General features: G+C 39.0%; 1 long non-coding RNA gene across 1 annotated transcript in view; it reads left to right on the top strand.

The window, feature by feature from the left end:
* Nucleotides 1-1,596: 1,596 nt before the first annotated feature.
* The window catches only part of LOC145781412 (uncharacterized), a 73,828-nt gene continuing 54,224 nt past the window's right edge, over nucleotides 1,597-21,200 (top strand). The window contains exons 1-3 of the long non-coding RNA XR_014290733.1: nucleotides 1,597-1,625; nucleotides 2,306-2,431; nucleotides 3,509-3,603. This is a non-coding gene — a long non-coding RNA (uncharacterized LOC145781412). The remainder of the gene's footprint in view (nucleotides 1,626-2,305; nucleotides 2,432-3,508; nucleotides 3,604-21,200) is intronic.

Here is a 21,200-nt window from a genome sequence, read left to right as displayed (position 1 = left end):
GTAACTCATTTGTGAAAGCAGTTTTGGAAAGTTATCATTTACCAAATCAACGTAAAATGGTGATAAAAAAACTATCGTTTTACCTTGCTTTAACCTACAAATTTTTGTAGTATAGGAAGCAATTATTGCTTCCCAAGTGTGCTTAGTGGAGTTAAGTAAGTTGATACTTGTTTATTGTTAATATCTCTCGTTTTACGCTCTTTGGTGATGGTTTGTTGCTGCTGCTGCTACTGCTGCTGACAACTAGTCATTGGCACGAGTAATATAAAACAAACTAAGCTATCACTTAGTTTTGCAAGTGATGAACTGGTAAACTATTTAACAAACAAGAACAGCTTGAACTGGCTTATCAGGAGTTTTCTGCAGTTTTGTAAATAACATTTCAAATGTCATGATTTTGATTTATTACATGAGACTTTTGATTAATACGCCAACTTTCAGAAAATATCGTGTTTTCGAAATTAATTTTGTAACTTTTCTCCATAGTAATTTGTGATCCGATGTAGTTTTATTGTCAGCGACAGCATCTGTAATCTAAGATTACAACCTATTATTGAGCAAAGCTACAAATTCTAAAGTCAAAAGTGATTCTAACAGCAGTCAAATGTTTTCGAAAAATGAATTTACTAAACAAAAGTCTTAAGTGGTAAATTGAAATGATGTCATTTCATTTTCTTTCTTTTTTTTGCAAAGAATGCAAATTGGGTAGAAAGTTTACTTTTTTAAACCATAAACATTTGAGATGTGAACAAAATAAGCAGTTTTTCAAATGTTTATTTTAGACCATATTGTTGTTGCTGCGGTGTGTTTCTCTAAGAATTTTTTTTTTATACATTAATTTTCTTTTAAAGGCACACTAAGAGCTACAGTATATCCATAGACGAAAATATTCGGCATTTTGTTTTTGTAATTTTAAACGTTGCGTTGTGGCTCACTTATATCTGTTTACGGATTGTCAAGAACTACTGTAAAACACTAACAAGTCAATTCACATTATTGACATTTGCAAAATAAAGTTTACACTGCAAAAATGTAACCAAATCGTTAAAAGGAAATGACCACCATTAATTATATTAAACAGATGTAGATCGAATCTTTGTTACTTCGTCAAGTGGGGACTTGTCGCACACATTGGGGAACTACACACAAGGAAGACACGTTTGTTCGGATTTACTATTATATTACTCTTTCGGCTGTTTAGGTAAACTATTGTTGTGTGAACATAATTGGAAGCAATCTGTCACATTTCCCTATCTTACGCATTAACCATTAACTCAAAATTTATTGTTGAGCACATCAATTTAGTCCAATGTCCAACATGCTTTGTCAGTTTATTTATGTGAATAAAATGTATGCTTTAAGTGTCAGTTATTTTCATTCATTTTTCTTAAAAATGATAAAATGTTTCTTGCAAAAGTCATTTGGCTGTTGTTGGCGTGTGCGAAATGTGCATCGCAAAAGTCAAATGTGTTTTACATATCAACAAGGATTAATGTGTTTAGATCTGAATGAGTGTCTTGATGGTACGGATAGCTGCCATGCACAAGCGACTTGTAAAAGCACTGATGGAAACTTTACCTGTTGTTGTAACGAGGGATGGAAAGGAAACGGCTTATTGTGCCAGGGTGAGTTCCTGATTGCGACAACAAAGCATTGAAGTACAAAAATGATCATATCATACTAAATCTATAGTATTTTGTATTAGTGATCATAAAAAGCCCTTTTCAAATCCAATAAATATTGTTATAAAAGGACGGTTTGCAAAAGGGGCCTGTTCGACACCGCTCAAGAGCACAGTGCTGTGGCTTTGGCAGAAAACTTCTTAAAAGCATGCCTGAAAATAGACACAAAGGTTGACTTCCTTGCATTCCGCCCACTTAATCTAATCCTTTAACTACAGGGCGTAAACCTGTATACACCCCAAAACACGTAATGAGATAGCTGTGAACTGGATTTAGCTAAAAAAAACTTTGCTAGGACGGTTCTAGAAGACACCAACAAGTTTGTTTTTCTAGCAGTCTAGCTTTTTATGTAATAAACCAGATTAAAAGCACAATGCAATGATTTATATAAACATGACTTTCTTTGAATATTTCTGGTTTAGTTAAAATTTAACACCAAATTTCCTGCCAGCGTTAAGTTACCTTTTTTCCATTTTACACCATTAAACTTATCTTCATAGTTTTATTGCAGCCGCCCATAAATTTGCTTACTCTTTTCCTAGTATTTATCTATGATTAAAATAAATCTTCACATCATTATTGCATGTTTGGGACATTTAGTGTCATTTTAACAAAATTGACAGATATTGATGAGTGTCTGGAGGGTTTGGATAATTGTGACAAACAACACGCCACGTGTGACAACACCCTTGGAAGTTTTACGTGTACGTGTTTGGATGGTTACACTGGAAACGGATCCTATTGTATAAGTGAGACGTGGTATTTTTAAAATAGGTATAGACTTATCACAAACAATAGCTTACGTTTTTTCAACGCAATGTTTCTAATTTGTTGTTCATATACGCAACAAATTATATTTTTACTAAAGTCGGTTCCATCCTAGTTAACAAGAAATCGATTTCAATATATAAGATTCTTTTTATCGTCTTTGCTTCAACTTCTAGTGCCGACAGTCCATCTTTTACCACCCTAATTTGGCGATGTCTGCGTATAACATTGTTAAAGGCCTACTAAACGAAAATTTCAAACGGGAATTAAGCATTAAAATGCGTAAACTGAACATTCAAGAATACATTTCAAGAAAAATTACCGAAAAAAAAAATGTTTTCTATGGCGCTGGCAAGGCCCAAAGTCCAATGTTTCATTTATTTTCATTTTTTTCAAAATGACCAAAAGTGCAAACACTGCTTGAGAATACGTCACAAAAGACAGCAATAACAAAAGCAACGTTACCACATCTGATGTTTTGAGCAAACTGTCTGATGTTTTGATGTTGAAATCTGATGTTTTGATGTACATACATACATAGCCTACAGTCAAATCGCCCGCAGTAACAATTATTGCGAGATCAGCTGATTGCTAGTCTCTAGTGACGCAGCCTGTGCAGTCGCACGCTTCGCTGCTCAAGCCCAATCTCGTTTTGAAAGCTCTGACAAAAGCAAGCGCGCAATGGTGGTCAGACCGCAATGGGGCAAAATTTTATTGAAAATTGTTTTAAGGTAGCATGTTAAACAGAAAGAACGTGGAAAATCGCCAAGTCAGGTTTTTCCTTTAGTATCCCTTTAATGTACAATTTAACTGACTAGAGAGGAAAATAAATGGTTTTGCACTTAGCATGCACTTGGGTCGATTATATTGGGTACTGTAATGGGTTTGTAACTGAAAATTCATTGAGTGAATGACAATTCATCAAAACAACAAATTGAGGCTTGAAATATTTTGTGTTATGTTCTGCAACTAGAGTCAATTGATCTCATGGAGCATAGAACTACGTGACTTCACGGACATTATTTATCATATTCCAAATAATAGATTGTGTTTTGCAGAGTTAACAAGACGTATGTTGTGCACAGCAGGCATAGACCATTTCACCAATGACGTAATAGAAGGAAAAGTATCTTGTTCTACGTTGATGTTAAAGGTGCATGTTTGTTTGTTTATCAATTTTGTTAAAGTATAAGCAGAAAACAAAACATTTTTATTTAAAACCTGTTTGAAGACACGACCTCACCCCGTTTGGCACATGACAAGGAAAGAAGTTGCATAAACCAGCAACTGGACAATTTCTTCAAAAGACATGAAGCCTCCATACATAAGGAAAATGACGTTGAGTTTAAATTATTTTTAACTTCAACATTATAAATTGCTTCACAAGGTCTATTACTAACTGCAGACAGTGGCCTATTGTTTCGAAATTTATAACTCAAATTTTAATTGCAGATACTACTATATAGGCTACAGTAATTTTTTTAATTTGCAAGTCAAAATTGTTGAGAAGTCGACGCAATTTTTGTTCAGTGTGAAATGAAGGTACAGTAAACATTTCTTGAGAAGTTTGTGCTTTTTGTTATTTTTTAGTGCTTGCTTTTACAACCTCGTAGAGTTTTTTGACTTATAAACAAACCAAACCACCCAACGTCCATAGCATCTTTTCACATATAAAGTAGGTGGGCAATAGGACTTAACTTTTGTTTAGGTTAGATTCAAGTTTTATCCAAGTTAAAGAATGAACAGCTAAGTGGAAAGCTTCATCATAAATTTAGAACTTATGAGTAACTTATACTTACTTATAATATCCCTAATGTTCCATTCAAGCAGATTAATTTGTGTTGTGACTTGTGAGTACCTCAAATTTTGTGTGAGATTGTAAAGGTTGGAATTATGGAAGTTTGTTTCCTGATTTTCATCAAAATAAAATACCAGCTCTTTAGAATCATCTAATTCGGCAAAGACTCAACTCATTATAATACCTTAGCAGTTGTGTTTCATAATTATCATAGTTGTTTCTTTTTACTTTAGTACAAGAGACCTCTGCAACTAAATGTTGCTAGATTAAATTTTATTACGTTATTATTTATAAAATATTGTGGGCGGGGATAAAAATAGGAATCAATTATGGGTCTCAAAAGTTTAATCTAAGTATTATGTCTTTTTCCCACAATTTGCCTGAGAAATCTACATCTTTAAGCTTGCATGTTTTACGCACGGGAAAAAAATGCCCTTTTTCCCATCATTTACGCGCTAAAAGTGCCCTTTTTGAAAATTTCCCCCCTAGTCCCAATCTGTGAAAAGATGCTATGCCAACGTCACGACTGATAGTATGACTGTCACAAACTGTTTTTATCTCTTACACGTAAAGAGACTTTGGAAAGATTGATGACCTAGTTTGTTGGGATATCAAACGTCAAATAGTCAGATAAATGGTAAACGAGTTCTACTTGTGAAATGATAGATGAAATCCTTAAACTAACAAATGGTTCACCACTTCCAGCACGCAAAGAAATCAAATTCTGAGCAGTAAACGTCTTGCAATAGCCATTATACAATTGGTAATAACTTTCACCTTTTCAATCTTTTCAATATCGGCTATAACTCTACAATACAGTCATCTACACTCTACAGAACAACTCTAATAACATGAACTCTCAAATTCCAATCCCCATAATACACAACTCTGATCACTATAATAATAATACTAATACATACTCAAATTACGCGGCTATTTATATTAGGTTTGTTTTGACCAAAACCTTCCAGAGCACTGTTCTTTCTTTTTGATAACCGCTATGCATTAACTGTTACCCAACCTGTCTTCTTCCTAACTCAAGTTCCACATGTGTTGAGCGAAGATTGATGATATATTGTTAACAAGAGACGGGTTCAATTGTGATGTGGAATAGTCACTTCACACTCTTATTACGTCCGTCCGTTAGATTCACACATCGTAAAAGAAAGACGAAGCACGTTTGGAAAACACAAGTTAGAAAAATAGAGAAAGAATGACGAGAGATTGTCGCTCAAGCATGACAGTGCATCGCAATGATGACGTCACGATTGCGCGACCATCCATGTCACAATACGGAGACAGATAACTTGGTCATAATTTCGTGAACATAGCAGCCTCCAAGATGAATATTACAATATCCATCTTCCAGAAGATTATTTTTACCTAAACGAAATTACTCATCATTGGCCATACCTAACACACATTACTTAACACACACAAATTCTGCCCGAAGCTTGTGCCAACCAGTAATGTCAGCCCCCGACACACGCGGTCCAAATCGAATACTTTTAACACAAGCCTCAGAATTAAAACCGCCGCGAACAGAAAATCTTAAAAACAAACGCTCCAATGCCATATTAGCACGCATTGCTTCGTTGTAACCTGGGGTGCTACTGATCACCAAGCTTATGTCTTGAGCAGCAGTTTTAATACATGCTGCTCTAATCAAGCTCAGTCTCATATCCTCATACGGGCATTTTTCTAACAAAGCATTTATCTCGTTTCTAAAAACAATAAAGGGCATAGAAAACCCGTCATATTTTATGAGCGAGGCCATGCCAAGATAGTCCTTCCTTGACGCCTTTTCGCACGCTCCGTCGTAGGCTAGGGGCGATTGCTGTTCTCTCCTTGCCATCACGTCACTTTCATGCAGGGGTAAGCCATGATACCCATCATGGACTGCACTACCCTTAGGGATATACCTAGTAGTACCAGTAAATCCTGGCGGAGGTCTAATAGGTCTCTCATAGACAGGTACATTCAAGCTAGGAGCCATTAACTTATCTGCTTCGTTAGCAGCCTCCATATGGGCACAGAATTTAGACAACACTGCGTTAGGGGCTTGTTTTGAAACAGGTCTCTCGTTTTTCTTGAAATGGGGACCATCTTTCATCTGGGTGCTCGTCTTGGAATCCCTCGTACGATAACTCCTCAAGCTATGTGTCTTCTCTGTATAGCATTCCGACATAGCCATCTGCTTCTGCAAGCTTGCACGTACTTGTAATTCCCTAAGCTCTCTGGCCAGCTTATGCTCTTCTCGGGCTTCCTGTTCCCGGGCCTCCGCCTCCTTTAATTTTCTTTTTTCCCGGGCCTCCTTTAATTTTCTTGTCTCCCGGGCCTCGTCTAAGCGGTTCTCAATTTGGATCTGTTCTAATTGAGTTTCTAGTTCACTCTGAGCTAAAATATGCGCAGACCTTCTGCTTTTCCCTGCAGATGAGGGAGGGACCCCAATGGTTATGTTTGGCAGGGAAGCTGAATTGACTGGGAGCGAGTCTGTTAGCTCCTCCCATCGTTCCTTACATCTCCTCACCAACATCTCAAACTCGGAGGCGACTCGAGGTGCGGAGTCCTCCTTCTGCGTAATGGCACAAAAGTCTCTAACCATCCAATCTAGAGCCTTGACATGCTGTGATTCAAATTCTATGACTTCGTCTCTGCTTAAAAGTCTCTAACCATCCAATCTAGAGCCTTGACATGCTGTGATTCAAATTCTATGACTTCGTCTCTGCTTCTTAGTTCCCCAAGCTGTCTCGTGGCCGCACTGATGTCACTAAGTAGCTGACGCCTTCGTTGACGAGCTTCCCTGTCATTCTGTAGCCCTAACACTTCCTGGTGAACCTCCTCTCTACTGACCTCTGAGGGCAGTTGTGATTGTACTACTGGTCCACTCACCGGAGGCCGCACTACGGTGGCCCCACTCTCCGCAACAGAACCACCTTGCCACACCAAAGAGCGGCGGACCGGCCCCTGTACACTCCCCATCCCGCCGAGACCCACAGACAGTCCTCAAGGGAAGCGGCACTCATAGTTATTTTAGTAATTAGTAAATAGATTAATGTACGGTAATCAACAAATTAATCCCTCACTACTAAATATCAGTACCGGTAGTCTACACAAATTTGCTATAAAAGCTTTATAACATACACAATCAAAATAAGTAGCACACTGACCAGAGGCAAGAAATAGTCCTCGCACCACTGCCCTTACGAGAAGCGTCGCACCCTTTTTCCACGTGGTCCAGTTTCAAAATGGCGTCGCGCGCTTCGTCTTGTGGTTGGTGGAATATCACAGTTTCTTGCTCTCCTCGGACAGTTCGATCGTCGACGGATTGTTGGTCTGGTGACCGTTCCCCAGCCGCTTCAGGCAGTATAAAGTAATCGTGCTTATACTGCCCCACAGTAGAATTAGTGACTTCTATAGCTGGAGATCTGGTTTCGCTTTTTCGATTGCTGTTCTTTGGCCGCTTCGGTTGGCCAGCAATATGCGTTTTACAACACCAGCAAAAAACAATTCTTGTAGCTTCACGATTGAAGTGACCAGCGTAGTACAATTGAAGATGGGTAGGGTAACTACAGACTCACGATTGAAGTGACCTCCCGAGCCACACAATTGAAGATGTTCTTTCTTTCTGGTAACAGCTATGCATTAACTGTTACCCAACCTGTCTTCTTCCTAACTTTCGACTCAAGTTCCACATGTGTTGAGCGAAGATTGATGATATATTGTTAACAAGAGACGAGTTCAATTGTGATGTGGAATAGTCACTTCACACTCTTATTACGTCCGTCCGTTAGATTCACACATCGTAAAAGAAAGACGAAGCACGTTTGGAAAACACAAGTTAGAAAAATAGAGAAAGAATGACGAGAGATTGTCGCTCAAGCGTGACAGTGCATCGCAATGATGACGTCACGATTGCGCGACAATCTATGTCACAATACGGAGACAGATAACTTGGCCATAATTTCGTGAACAAGCACACAAGAACCAATTCTTCTGATCAACAAGTTGTTTTCAGAATCTCACACACGCAAAATTTTCTAGAAGCTATAGTTTCCCAATAACAAATTGCGTAACTCAAGGTTACTATAGGTCAGTGTAACGGTTTCTTTTTATCTCTTACCAGGAAAGAGATTTGGAAAGGTTCAATGACGTAGTTTAAAGAGATATTACCGAAAGGCAGTCAATTAAATGTCGAATAGTTCTATTGGTGAAATGATAATGAAAATCCTTGAAGGACTTTAACGAACGGGTTCTCAAATAACTCTAATTTCGATCACAATTTATATCAGCACCAATTCTCATCTACTTGTATTCAATTACTTCAACTCTCAATCAACAATAATCTCTGCTTCTATTACCCTCTACCACAACAACAATCTACAACTCATAACACAAATCTCATAATCAAACATAATACAAATTACACCACTATTTGTAGTAGGTTGTTTAGTCTAGTAACTTCGAGAAGGGTACGTATTGTTACATCATAAAAACTCATTGTTCTGTCACGTTGCACTACACGTAAACAAGCAAGTTAAATAAGCTTCCAGATTTGCACGTAGGGTAGAATGTTCTAGAAATTACGTCACATAATAAAGATTTCGCAATTAGAGGTTACTACCGGACAGTAACCGATAATAACATATAGCATAAGAATTCCACAATAAAAACAGCACGTTCGGTCAAGATACAAAGCAGCCCGTCGCGAGGCCTTGCACATTGATTGTGACAGTCAGTAATTGACGACACACCACAACAGAATCACACAATTTATAAATTATGCTACCTGAGAGCAATTCTTTCTTCCACAGAAATAGGTTTTTGTAAATGCGTGTGTTACTTCCTGATCAAAGGAAAGGACCCACTTTTTCAATCAGTATGTCGAAAACTTTAGGTGTCATACAAAATGTCGAGAAGAAGCCGCCTTAAATCTCATAAATCCTTTACCAATTTGCAGTAATCACCTGCAACATTTAGGTCGTCATAGGCTACTACATAGACCAACAGTGAAAACACGTGTAGTTTTTCATTAGACAACCACTAAAATGTAATGCAAACTTCTTACTTTCACTATCTCTATTCCGCAAAATAAGGTGAACCCAATATTTCCGTTGTTTCTTTTTGTGTGCACTCTCCAGTGCATGCAACATTTGCACAAGAATAACCTCTCGTCGAGCTTTTTTCACCTTGTAAAAGTTCATCTTAACCATGTTTAGTGAAAGTAGCAGCAATAATATCGTGAAACTTTATCAAACAACACTACAGTGATGATCTGACATTGATGACTGATCAAACAATTTTTACAACAGCTGAAAAAAGCATTGTTGCGTCGGAAAGGGATGAGTATTCGTTTTGCTTTGCCTGCACTGAAATAACTGTAGCGTAGACACTTTTTTATCGTCAAACGTTTGCGTAGCGATGCTGCCAGGATGTTTTCACGTATAGTGTGAACGATGTATAGTGTGAACGGGCCCTTAAAGTATCACACTTGTTCCAGGACCAAAATGCAGCCTGCAGTCCAAGCTGCACATATTGATTGTGGCAATGATACAAATGGAAAAGTGCCAACATTTTCGGTTATACATAATTAATTTGGCATTGGAAATAAAAAGCTTGCAACATTTGTTGCTCTAAGTAGACTAAAATGTAAACTTCTCTGTAAATGTATCCAGTTTGAAATGTAAAAAATCTACCATTGAAAAATCATTAAATTATCATTAAAAAAAATCTACCTATCTAAAAAAATCTTTGCCATTTAAAAGAAGTGTGCAGAAAAATTCCAATCAATTGTTCAGAGGATTTCGTTAAATTTAAAAAAGTGCGTAGCCTACTTAATAAACTTTATATTACTAAATTTAAACAAGTATCAAATGCAGAATTGTTTTTTTGCAAACGTAAACCTACTGATACCATCACCCCTAGGCGGCTCGCTAGTGTGTGCTGCGGTGCTGCAGCATTCACATGAAAGTTTTCACAAATAGTTTCTTAAATATCTTAGCGTTTCTTCTGCCCACAATGTATTTTATGCTCTCTGTTCACATAATTGCTGACTGTTATAAGTGTAAATTATATTTGGAAACTCTGCGTGCTGTGAAATATTTTGCACAAGGTTACAACTGAAGAGACATTCGATTGTGACGTCGTAGAGCCGCGAGTTTTCTTGAATTGCCGATACCAACGAATAGCAAAACGATGTGCTATTTTAAAACAGCACACAAGCAGAACGCGAGTGTTGAGAAAAAAGGTAGTGTGAAAAGTCGATGAGTGTCTGGATTCGTGATAACGCCAAAACAGTGTGCATCCGCCTTTAGGTTGTGAAATTACGCATTGTTAAGTGTTACGCAATAAACCAATTAGTAGTTTACACTTTCACTGATTAGTATTACGGTAATCTTAGTTACGGAAGAAATAGGGAGGCACTAGAAAAACTGATATTTTTTAGGATAGGTCTACTTCCACATTCTTGAAAAAACTGCTTGAATTTAACATGTCATGCAACGTACTGTATCTACATCCAAAATGTAAAGTGACAAAGGCCTCTGAAGAATTCTTTGTTGAGCAGGTAACGAAAAAAGCAAGCGTTTTCTCTTTTATCATTTAGAACGTGTTATTCACATATACTTGTTGATCGTCCACTTCAAAATATTACACATTTGCGTAACTCTTAAAGGCCTACTAAATGAAATTTTCATACGGGAATTAAGCAATAAAATGAGGAAACTGAACATTCAAGAATACATTTCAAAAAAATTGCCAAAAAAATTTGTTTTCAATAGCGCTGGCAAGGTCCAAAATCCAATGTTTCATTTATTTCTCATTTTCTTCAAAATGACCAAAAAGTGGAAACACCGCTCGAGAATACGTCACTATCGACAGCAATAACAAAAGTATTTTCGCGCGTTGGATTGGAAAGTTCGCACGCGTTACGTTCCAAGGAGTTTTACAGGATAGTGGTCACAGCGGTAAACCATAATCTCTTTGTGGGAAAATTGTAACATAAGATTTCCGGATCCGTTCGTCTGTATGCAATGACCGAAAAGAAACACTCTTCCGAAACGTCTTTTCAAGAATTGTATTTCTGTAAAAATAGCCTCAAAGCTATCGAAATTGAGACGCAACACTGTACGCCACTAAAAACTTGTCACTACGATACAAACTACTTAGAAAAAGACGGACTTTTCGTCCAGCTGACAAGCATTAAGCAAAACAGTTAAATATGCGACCAACTTCCAAGTAACCATTTTAAGAATGAAAGAATAAATTTCAATATCTCAAACTCACGTAAACAGTTACTGTGACGTAATAGTGAAACATTGTCAAGCAATTCAAACAGGTGTTCAAAGGTGATGATGCAATGTTTCATCAGGTCTTACGAACAATGGTGCAATATTTGGACATTTTCTAGTAATTTCCATGACGTAGAACGCTAAGATTCAGTAGACCTGAACGGTTTTTATATGACGTTTGATTTGGTGAACAATTGTCTGGAACATAGCGAACATGGCATAACTAAAAAAGAATTGACGACAATTGTGAGCCAATGAATAAAAACACACGATACACAAATTGTTTGAATCACTCACGTTTAAGTTAATACGTAAATATAAAGAGCATGTAAAGAATGAACAACAATAAGAATAATACACGACGATACACGAAATTGGTACCATAGGTACACGCTAAAATGACGCTATATACAATGGTTGCGATAATAATCGACTGTTCTGGGCTCAGACAAGTGTCGGCCACCGCAGACAAAACCAGGCTCAAACCCTAACACTGTCTTAGGTGTTCTTTACGGGGGCGAGGCACGAAATATCCCTCAACACGTAGTCTACTTTCACTTTCCCATACTCTCATCATAGTTGCAAACGGCAACTTTAGCTCTACGAACCACAGGCTTCCCTTTCCTAATTTGTGGAACTACCTCATGCACCCTCCCAAGTTGATACTTCCCACGTTTACCAATGTCTTAGAGAGAACCCACCACTACAAGTTGACCAGGCTCCAAATTCTCGGCCATTTTTAGCCATTTTTTCCTGCCCTGAAGACCTGGCAAGTAAAAATCTATCCATTTACTCCAAAACTGCTGAGAAAGTGACAAATTGAACCGATAATCCCTTCTTAATTGGTCACGATCATGTGGTTTCCCAACAGCACAGTATGGGTCTAAGTATGGGGTCAAAAGTGAGGCAGGGGTGATGACAGTAAAATCCCTAGGGTCGTCACTCAAAGGTACCAAAGGACGTTCGTTCACGATCCGAACAGCACTGCCTGTGTACGTAAGCAGTTCAATAAAATTGGGCTTACGAATTGAAGTGTCCAAAATGTGAAAAAAGTACTTGGTCATATCGGCCACAAAACCAAATCTACCAAGCCGAAATCTAGCCAAGACATCTACCAGAGAGTTTAACAAGTCAGGGCCCGAAAACATTACATCATTAACACAAGTTCCTCGAAATTCAGACTTGCCATCATAAACAATACTCTTTTTTAATTGTGACGTCACAAAGTATGGTATATACCACTCAAATCCTTTTACATTTTCTGCTTCACCAGCACGCTCAATATAACCAATAGATTTAAGATCCTTCATGGTGTCGGTAAGGAAATCACGATGTTCAGGTTGTTTTAAAGCCTTCTTCCTTAAAGCAGCAGCTCTATCTGACGCCAACACAAAATTGTTAGGTAAATCAATATCTTCCTTCAACGGTAGGCTACAGGTATCTCAAATCGACCATATTTCAACTCAATATTCGGTTCAACAAGTTCCCTAGCCAAAATGTCATTGCGAGACAATTCACAGGTTTCATTTTGCAATATTAAATCCTTAATGACTTTATTCAGGTCTGCTATTTCTATATCACGAGACTCAATTTTACGCTGAAAGCCAGAGATGACATCCGACTCTAAAGACGTCTGCACTCTGCACACGTTAGCAACGCTTTCATCTAAGGGTGACTTAACACCACAAGCCAACCAACCGAGAGGAGTGAGTAAAGCATGCGGCTCACTACGTTTCTCACCAACACGCTCTTCTTTAGCCCACATCATATAAGCGTTGTCGTTGCCAATCAGTACATCTACAGTACTACAATTATTCAAATGAAACATATTGATGTCATACAAATGACGGAAACCACCTAAATCCTGCTTATGCGGTAAATTTTTAACATCGTCAGCCCAAGCTGGGTTAACCACCGAAGTTATATCACAAAACAGTTCATTCGTCTCTAACGACTGAATGTTGAGTTTAACAAGGTCAGCACAAGTACGTTTCTGACCAGCCAGAGTATCCATTTTAAACGACGCTTTGTCATACGGTTTAACGCCAAGCTCGCACACCAAATCACTCGAAACAAAAGTCAACTGCGAACCAGGATCATGCTGACAATACACCAACTTCGATTTGCCAGTCATTGGATTCAAAACACGAGCAGCAGTAACGCGGTTAAAAGCTGCTGTAACATTTCTAATCTTAACATTACGCACAGGAACTCTGGCACCAGCATCATCTTTGTCAATCGAATCCAGAGAATCACGTGACGTCACATAAAAATCATGCAGAAGAAAATAGTGTTTCCTATCGTTGTTAGGGCCACACTTACCACAGTTGTTTGCATGAACGCAATCCCTAACCATATGCTGGCGCACACTATTCAAGCATTTGCCAGCTTTCACAATGACATCTCTCCGATCTTTAGGTGTCAAGCGCAAAAATTCTTTACAATTAGACAAAAAATGATATTCAACTTGACCACGTGACGAACAATAAAAACATGCCGGTAGGTCACTACGACTGGCCACACCACCGCGCGGTGCGCCAACAACAGTCGAGTACTGCGGACTCCCTGAAATAACATTATCATGGGGTTTTACCGACGTCTGCCTAACCGGACATGAAGGCAATTTTCCTTTGCCAAACTTTTTAAAATGCTGCGACTCACCAGAATCGCCCATTAGCATAATGCTAAAATCAGTCGACTTGCGCGTTTCCTCCTGTACTACAAATTCAAACAAACTCTGAGAGTAGGCTCATCAGTGCCACCATACTGAGCACCTAAAAAGTCAAGATAAAGCTGCTTATCGTCAAACGGGAGTGGCTTAGCCAAATCCAAAACAAAAGGTCCTTCCAATTTGTTACGCTGACTATAAGCTTGCGCGTAAAGCAGACACTGCGACAATTCATCTTTTAACTCTTTCAAATCACAAGGAAGAGATCGAAGTCAATTTGCTACCATAGCGATACTTTCTAATTTCCGGTTCGGCGAAAAGACCTCCACGAACTCGAAAACGCTGGGACAAGCGAGCTAACGACATTTCTATCCTGTCTTCCTCTGACAAGCCAGGAGTGTGGGAAACCAAATTAGCAATCGTTTGCGCAGCTGTTCTAACACAAGCTGCTTGTAACAAAGTCAAACGAGTTCCTTTAAAGGGCGAAGCTGCCATTAAGGCCGTAACACGTTTTTTTTAAAGAAGATAAATGGCATATTATTACCATCGTAACCAATCAAGGCCGCCTTATCGAAAAATGTCCTACTATTTTGGTATTCAAAAAAGCAATCCTGTTGTTGAGAACTCGATTTAGCGGGAGAAGACAAGCTATATCCCTTAAAGGGCTGAGGGGGCTCAGTCACATGCACAGCCCGATCACGATCCTCACACACGTTAAAATCAGGAGACGCGTTACGCCTCTCACAACCACCCAAATTACGTGTAGCTGGGCGATCAAAAACTAGCGGTGCAGAAAACTGTGAAGGAGGCAAAACATTACTTCTGATAGCGGCCCCGTGACCTGTACGCTCTGGGGGAGGAGTTCGGTTATAATTCGCAGGCCTTGGCTCTGGCGCCTTCGGAAGACCCTTAGCAGTGGCCCCGAGACCTCCTGAAACAGCTGGAAAACGTGTGGATTGCACTGGTTCACGAACAGGCGTCTGGAAAAGGTTATGTAAATTAAACTGCGATTGATGTTCACTTCTGGAATGGCTAGAAGAGCCCTTCTTAGAACTACGCCGGGAGCCCAACTCTGAATGATATTCAGCTAAAACTACTTCTTTACGTTGTTCAGCCCTCAACTGAGCTTCTTTGAGTGCGAACTCAGCAGCTCTCGCTTCGGCGTCAGCTCTCGCGGCAGCCTCTGCTCGTGCGGCCTCAGCAGCTCTCGCGCCGGCCTCAGCTCTCGTGGCAGCCTCTGCTCGTACGGCCTCAGCAGCTCTCGCGTCGGATTTAGCTCTCGCGGCAGCCTCTGCTCGTGCGGCTGCTTCGGCCTCAGCTCTCGCGGCAGCCTCTGCTCGTATGGCCTCAGCTCTCGCCATGGCCTCAGCAGCTCTTGCTTCGGCTTGTATCTGGAGCTCCTCTCGTCTTAGCTGTAGGTTAATTTGTGCCACTATCCGAGACGAAATCCTAGACATCCTAGTGCTTACATTTGAGGCGCTATCCTCGGGATGTATGTCAGCATCCAACATATCTGAGAACTCACTTACTTTTTGTTCGAAGTTATTTTTTAACGAGTTAAATTCGGGATCTACACTATCACGAAGTTCTGTCAAAATTGCAGAGTTGAAAATTTTACTCAAAAGAGCATGGAAATGCCGTAATTCCTCTTCTAAAGTAGATAACTTAGATCTAAAAATTAACAATTCCCGCTTATCACCCAAAGAACCTAGGGCTACAGAAAGTTCCCCAATTTGAGTCAAAATATCCCTTCTAAGATGCCGGGCCTCTCGAACTGACTTAGCCTCATCGTTACTGGGTCCCTCCCCAGAATGGCCTGCCCGACCGCAAAGAACATCATTAGGCTTAAACTCAGTCGAGTCGACGGCGGTCGAGTCCCTGTCGCCACCGAGTGTAGACATATTAAATGTTGGGGCTAAATTTAACAATTAAAAAATTAAGTTACACAAACACACAAATTTAAGTTATAAAAAACTTAACTCCAAAGACCGTAAAAATACAAAAAGAATTTAAACGCACAATACCGTAGTTGTACGGGTATATGAAGTCCTAAAGTTCCACAAAACTTGCTTGGATTCGTCCACTTGAATCTTCAAGCACAGATCGATCGTCCTTAATCTTTTTTCTTGACAATGAATGTCAATGTTGTTTTTTCTTCAGAACCAACAAAAAAACGCCTTTAATTTTTAGCTTGAAGTTCTTCAGTACCAACTGAGAAGAAACGTCTTTAATTTTCTTTTGCTTCTGTAGACTACCACCCATTAAAATCTTCTTTTATTATTTCTTTGCTTCTGTAGCCTACCAACTGACAACTTCGTCTTTTATTATTTTGCTTCAGTACCAAACACTAGACAGAGTAACGTCTTTTATTATTTATGGTCACAGCGGTAAACCGTAATCTCTTCGTGGGAAAATTGTAACATAAGATTCTCGGATCCGTTCGTCTGTATGCAATGACCGAAAAGAAACACTCTTCCGAAACGTCTTTTCAAGAATTGTATTTCTGTAAAATTAGCCCGCGGCTATCAAAAATGGGACGCAACACTGTACGCCACTAAAAACTTGTCACTACGATACAAACTACTTAGATAAAAGACGGAACTTTCGTCCAGCTGAAAAGCACTAAGCAAAACAGTTAAATATGCGACCAACTTCCAAGTAACAATTTTAAGAATGAAAGAATAAATTTCAATATCTCAAACTCACGTAAACAGTTACTGTGACGTAATAGTGAAACATTGTCAAACAATTCAAACAGGTGTTCAAAGGTGATGATGTAATGTTTCATCAAGTCTTACGAACGATGGTGCAATATTTGGATATTTTCTAGCAATTTCCATGACGTAATACGCTAAGATTCAGTAGACCTGAACGGTTTTTATATGACCTTTGTTTTGGTGAACAATTGTCTGGAACAGATAGTTTTACACGTTTTTTAAGTTTCTAGGATATTTCGTTGAGCAATAGTAGCAATGTTACGAGAAAGGTGAGGTACGGTTGTACAGTATAAATGTAGTAGCATTGCTAAAAACTAAATGTCTTAAAATCCATATTGCATCATAGTCTGATTATTGTAGAAACACAATTGCATCATAGCATATACTATGCCTGACTATTGTGTTGTGTTTGGCTGTAAAACGAAAGCATTGCATAAAGTTGGTCTGTTTCGGTTTCCAAAAGTAAGTCCTCAAAAAAGGAAATGGAATACATTTGTCAACACCACAAGTCAATAGAATGGGCCACAACCACACAATAGAATTTGTAGTCTACATTTTAAAGAAGCAGACTTCAAAAATTTTCTTCTTCAAAATGGGATGTGCCAAAAGACTTGACTTGAAACCCGGTGCATGTCCATCAATCTTTCCTTCACCACCAGGAACTAGTGCAACAGCTCAAGGATCACATTCGACTTCTTCCTGACGACCAGCTTATAGAAGACGCCAAGTTAATGAAGTAGGCTATTGTTGATTTTATAAATAGTTTATCATATTTAGTTATAATTGCAGTATTATCGTAGGTTTTGATAACCTGTGCCCCAGAGCCTGATTTACAACAAGGCTATTAACCTAATAGTGCTTGTCGTCTTAGGGGGGTGCAAGAACAAATCAGCAGTTAACTAAGGCTGCAGGAATTATGCAGGTTAAGAACTACTGGCCTGGGGCTTACCAATATCTAGCATACTACCATGTACGGCAAATGAAATAGCTCCTAAAGCAAAGCTACCGTTTCAAGAAATTCAACTTAAAACATCGTTATTGTATGCGTGGTTCATATGGTTGTCAATTATTATATTTTTAGGTGCTGTAAGTTACTATAAATTAGATTGGAGAATGTCATATTGGAGAATGTCTGACTTTGACGTTAATTTCCAATACGAAGAGGAAGATAGTACAGTGGTTGAAAAAGTAAGTGATGAAGAAGAAGAAATTGTGGTAGAACCTGAACCCTATCTTTTTGAGCTTTAGTACACAGAGACAGAAATCAATCAGCTTCACCCGTTAGCTCAGTGGATACTCGTCCAGCTCAAGATTACCTGGCGCAAGTTCGACTCTAGGGGTGTGCGCTTGAGCAATGCTCGTTAAGGACTGCTCTCCATTCAGCGGCACCTAGTGAATGAATTAATTCCCAGGCAACAACACTTCAATCGGAAAAATTCACTCTGCCAATCTCGGTAACCGGCCCTGCGTCAAGAGCCACTAGTCTACAAGTATGCGAAACTACCAGGAATAACCAATCAAGGCTTTGTCAGTCCGAGGATAAAGATTCAAAACCGACCAACCACCTTGCTGATGTGGCTGACGTTTCTCAGCAGGCGGATCGAGTGGGAAACACTGATTGGTAAGCAAATTTAGATATTTGACATCATTTGCTGCATTTGTTTAGCTTAACTTAACACAAAAGAAGTAAATCACCGACCGCAGCTGGATAAGTGCTTGGTCACAGCGGTAAACTATATATCTCCGTCGGAAAGTGGATTCCCAAATCCTTCGTCTGTATGTGATGACCGAAAAGGAACACTCTTCTGAAAAACTCTTTCACGAGTTGTATTTCAAAAAAACACAGCAACAGGGGCTGGTAAAAAGAGAGCGCAACTCGTACGCGCCAACGAAAAATTGTCACCACAAACAGATTTCCAGATAAATAACGGAAATTTCGTCTAGTTGTTACCCAAAGCAGAAATGTTTAATATCTAACCAACTTTCACAGCGACAGTCTACAAAATGAGAGGTTTGACTGCAATATTTCAAATGCACGTAACCCGTCTCTATGACGTAACAGTCCATATGCATTGTTAAGCAATTCCATAGGTGTTAAACAGGAATGATGCAATACCTTATTATTCAAGATGATGCAATGGTTTATAATTCAAGATGATGCAATAGTTCACAGGTGTTACAAAAGAATGATGAAATATCTGCTCATTTTTTAGCAATATTGCATGACGTAAGACGCCAGGTTAAGTAGACGTTAACGGTTTTATGTGACGTTTGATTTGTACAGATATTGTCCGTAACATAGCAGCCCCTATTTATGACAGTCCAACATGGCATAACTAAAGAAAAATTTAACGACAATCGTGAGCCAATGAATAAAAACACATGATACACAAATTGTTTGAATTATTCACGGTAAGGCTAATACAAAAAACATGAAAAGAATGAACAACAATAAGAATACACAACGATACATGAAGTTGGTACAATGTAGGTACAGGAATGATTGCGATAATAATCGACTGTTCTCAGCTCAGACAAATGTCGACCACCGCAGACAGAACCAGGCTCAAACCCTAACTCTTAAGTGTTCTTTACTGGGCGAGGCACGACATATCCCTCAACACGTAGTCTAGTTTCACTTCCCCATACTCTCATCATAGTTGCAAACGGCAATATTAGCTCTCCGAACTACAGGCTTCCTTTTCCTAATTTGTGGGACCACCTCATGCACCCTCCCAAGTTGGTACTTCTCACGTTTACCAATGTCTTAGAGAGAACCCACCACTACAAGTTGGCCAGGCTCCAAATTCTCGACCATTTTTAAAGATTTTACACCCTGGCAAGTAAAAATCTATCCATTTACTCCAAAACTGCTGTGAAAGTGACAAATTGAACCAATAGTCCCTTCTTAATTGGTCACGATCATGTGGTTGCCCAACAGCACAAAATGGGTCTAAATATTGGGTCAAAAGTGAAGCAGGTTTGATGACGATGAAATCCCTAGGGTAGTGATTCAAAGGTACCAAAGGACGTTCGTTCACGATCTGCCTGTGTATGTAAGCAGTTCAATAAAATTAGGCTTGCGTATTGAAGTGTCCAAAATGTGAAAAAGGCATTTAGTCACATCGGCAATGAGACCAAATCTACCAAGCCGAAATCTAGCCAAAGACATCTACCAGAGGGCTTAACAAGTCAGGACCGGAAAACATTACATCATTAACACAAGTTCCTCGAAATTCAAACTTGCCATCAATTTAGACTTGCCATTGTAAATAATGCGCTTTTTTAATTGTGACGTCACAAAGTATGGTATATACCACTCAAATCCTTTTACATTTTCTGCTTCACCAGCACGCTCAAAATAACCATTAGATTTGAGATCTCTCATTGTGTCGGTAATAAAATCACGAAGTTCAGGTTGTTTTAAAGCCTTCTTTCTTCAGCAGCAGCTTCATCCAGCTCTATCCTTCAGCAGCTTTATCCGACGCCAATACATAATTGTTAGGTAGATCAATATCTTCCTTTAACGGTACAGGTATCTCAAATCGACCATCTTTCAACTCAATAATTCGGTTCAACAAGTTCCCTAGACAAATTGTCATTGTAAGACAATTCACAGGTTTCATTTTGCAATATTAAATCCTTAATGACTTTATTCAGGTCTGCTATTTCCATATCACGAGACTCAATTTTACGCTGAAACCTAGAGATGAAATCCGACTCTGAAGACGTCTGCACTCTGCACACGTTAGCAACGCTTTCGTCTAAGGGTAACTTACCACCAAAAACCCACCAACCGAGCGGAGTGAGTAAAGCATGTAGTTCACTACGACTCTCACCAAGACGCTCTTCTTTAGCCCACATCAAATAAGCGTTGTCGTTACCAATCAGTACATCTAGGGCAGTGGTTCAAACTTTTTCCAAAAATTTGTTGAACGGTCCCCTTGCAATTTTTTCAACGACTCACGGTCTTCCAAAACTTAAACAAATTAGCGCAAATAAGGTAAATAATTATTTATTTGTTATCTCCATGCAATTAAAAATGCACACGTCAATAAAATGGGTGCACCTGCTTGGGTGTTATCAGTTCTACAGTATGTTAGGTTCCGTTTGGTTCAAGATGATCTTGATATTATGAATTACATCTAATATGTTTTGAGCTAGGTATCAATGTGACATCGACTTTTGTAACTTTGACACCACCTGCTACAAAACGTTTTCTGATAGCTCAGATATTCTCCTACTTTCAGTGTCGCTTGACAGAGACACTTGCTTCAG

The sequence above is a fragment of the Aplidium turbinatum genome, chromosome 12 (genome assembly GCF_918807975.1).
Source record: "Aplidium turbinatum chromosome 12, kaAplTurb1.1, whole genome shotgun sequence".
Classification (NCBI taxonomy): domain Eukaryota; kingdom Metazoa; phylum Chordata; class Ascidiacea; order Aplousobranchia; family Polyclinidae; genus Aplidium; species Aplidium turbinatum.
This window is presented reverse-complemented; position numbering and strand designations above follow the sequence as displayed.